Here is a 3109-nt window from a genome sequence, read left to right as displayed (position 1 = left end):
TCCGCCTTTTTAGTTTCAAAGTTCGCAGGAGAAAGATTATCTTCAAAATGTCTTAAAGTTACTGCTGCTCATTTTACCTTGCAGTAGACAAGTTTCTACTCTAACGAGTGTGAGACTCCTTTCCCATCCAAAATAGCATGGGGACTTGGCCAACGCTCTCAGCCCGCTCGGTGCCCGCCCGGAGTGCTGGGTCCGGCCGGGCGCTCCGAAAGAGCCCGAGGGACTCATTCTGGAGGTGGCACTCGGGAGTGAGTTGCTTTTTCGGTCCATTGGAAGGCACAGGGTTTGAGGTCACCGCTTGGCCGGCGAGAGAGGGGCAGGAGTGAACTTCTCGGATGAATCGAAGAGGGAGAAACAACACTTCCTCCAAAAAAGTTTGGGGCAGGCACGGTCTAGTACCCAGCCAGACAGGGTCTCCGGAATCTTCACGGTTGGAACGCTGCTCCCAGATCTGAGCAGCTGCTGGCTTCAAGGATTCTAGAACACGGAGGGCATAAGGGCACCAGCAGGAACCAGCGAGCTCACAGGAAGTTTGTTCACCCTTTTGCTTCAAAAGGCCTTGGCTCCTGAGCATCTGGAGCCGGCTACCGACTACGACCCATCTTCTTCTCTTCCAAAATAGTGTGGGGACACGACCGTCCAGGACCTTCCTTCCTTCAGCTCAATGGTATTCCCCCAGGCCTGCCAGAACTGACCCCCACCCTCGTCGCCCTCCACCCGGTGCTCCAGAGAGCAGCTTCAGGGATCCCGTGGGGATTCACACAAGTGTCTCCTTAACCAGTTGAGGCAGAAGAAGGACATTATTGACACCTCAAGAAATTGTCCATGGCCTGACTGGACATTGCCCCCCTCCCACCTTAAATTTGAAGCTGGCCAGTATGAGCTGCCAAGAGGCACAGACTGGGTGAGAGCTGAGTAATCATGCTAAAGTTCCTGTGCAGCGAGAGGGAACCCGTTTTTCTGCCTTTATAAAGGTTTCTGTAAGCCCTGGCCCCTAATGTCTATCCATATCAACATCACTGTGGTCAGGACATAGACAACAAAATAGGAATGCTAACTCCCCCCTCATGAAAATCGAGCAAAGCAGAAAATTTCTTGATGTGTCATGCATCCGGGACAATATGAAACTGTCCTTTTGATTAAACGTTGCTTAGGAATGAGTAGCCCCCATCAGGTCTCCCAGATTTCGAGTCAGAACATCCCCATTTTCTCCAAAGTGCACTTGGATTCATGGCTTCATATGTACACACACCACATGATTGTATGTACGAAGAACTAGCACATTATTTTTCATCCTTTCACTCTTACACCTGTCACGATTCTACCCTCTTAATTGTGGTTTGAAAACACAAACAGCAAGTCTCAGAGGAGAGCATGAGTGGGTCTAGTCTGAGGTTACATTTATTTGTAGTCCCCCGCCCCACTTCCAATTTCTTTGATGATTTTTCCCATAAGTGCATAAGCTGCAGGGACTTAGTAGAAGCAGGCCGCTGCTCCTAAATGTGATTCGGACCATATGCTTTCTACATTCATTCCTGCATCAGCTTTTCTTCTCTGCACTAACTGCTAACACGTTATAGTCACCTTGAAATTTCCTCTGCTATTTTCCAATTAAAAGCTTAATAGCCCTGGAAACGGAGTTCATGTGGTGAAGTTTACCATAGCCCCTTGTTCTGAAAAGCTTTCTGCTGGGATCCCATTATGTGCTTGAATAAACCCTTTCTGCAAACAGAAATGGGACTCGGGGTTGTCAGGTGTTGGGTTACAATAGACTTTGAGGCAGGGGACATTTTACCAACATAAATACAAACCTGTCCCTATAGGGAGATGTTGTCAAATACTGGGATATGGAAAACATTCCCATCAAATATGAGAAAAGGATTACTGCGCTATATCAAATGAGTATTTAGATCTCAGCCCTCGATGTGCACTGGAGTGAAATGGCCCCAGGACCAAATAATGCCAGACTGTTTGAGTGGCATCGGGATTGGGTGGTTAGGTGATGGAGTGAGGAAAGGAGTTTGCCTTGGGAGTGATAATGTCCCCCACAAACCTGGTGCAGAGTTCTGTTGCTTTCCTTAAACACACACACACACACACACACACACACACACACACACACACACACAAAAAAAAAAACCTTTACTCTCATTTTCTTTGTTTTCACTGACCATTGAAGAAAATCGGGAGAAATTCTGCTTCGAAAAAAGTTCACGGTTCCTGAATTTCCAAGAGATTTCAGTGTCAAAGTTCCCAGATCCGGTGCTATTCGCGACACTGTGTATCTATAGTCTTGCAAAGCGACTCTCAGCTCCACACTTCCCTGCCTCAGGCCGGTGGGGCGACTGATGGATCTCTGCCTATGGTTCTGAGAGTTTATGAACATTCCTTCCAGTTGTAGTGTTTTAGGGCTTGTTTTCCTAGCAAAGGGTGGGAGGAGAGGAGGGATTAAGGGGATAAGAGAAGGGGCCAAGCCTGAAGGGCCCCGTTCTGATGCGCTTTGGGGGGAAATGCTTCCAGAGTTAGCACTCAAGAACAAGAGCCTACGCCTCAGGAGGTCAGCTCCCCGCAACTCCCAGACGTATCTGAAGCCCAGAACGGTTAACAGGGTCCCCTTTTTAATCCCCTCCCCTCTCGGAATCATTTTAGGCAGAGGTTGGCTGTTTAGAACTCCTGGCGGTGCTGTACTTGAATTCTCAGCAGAAAAGAGAGGGACCTTTTCGGGGTTCTTGCTTGCTTCCTGGGCTGTATAACGTGACCTCCTGGAGCCGACAAGGGCCTCTGTGCAGCGGAGGGGTCTGGCTTTGCTGCGGACTCATCTATTCTCTCATCTAGCCTTTGGTTCGTCCACACCGCTTTAAGATTATCTTCGTGTACGCTTTTAGAACGCGAATAGACCGGAGCCAGGACTGCCACTTACCCCTTTGCACAGTCATTATGCTGCCTGGCGCCTACTGTATCCACCAGTAGTCTTTTGTTTGTTTGGGGGTGGGGGCGGTTAGCCGTCTCTATGCGTATATATGGTGGTCTGCATCAGGAGAGATTGGTACTCTTAGGAGATTAGAAACACGCAAAATAATATTCTAAACAAATTTTTATGCTGTCTTGT

Source organism: Spermophilus citellus, assembly GCF_964194105.1.
Source record: "Spermophilus citellus genome assembly, chromosome: 2".
In the NCBI taxonomy this organism is placed as follows: Eukaryota; Metazoa; Chordata; class Mammalia; order Rodentia; family Sciuridae; genus Spermophilus; species Spermophilus citellus.
Note: the sequence above shows the minus strand (reverse complement) of the source record.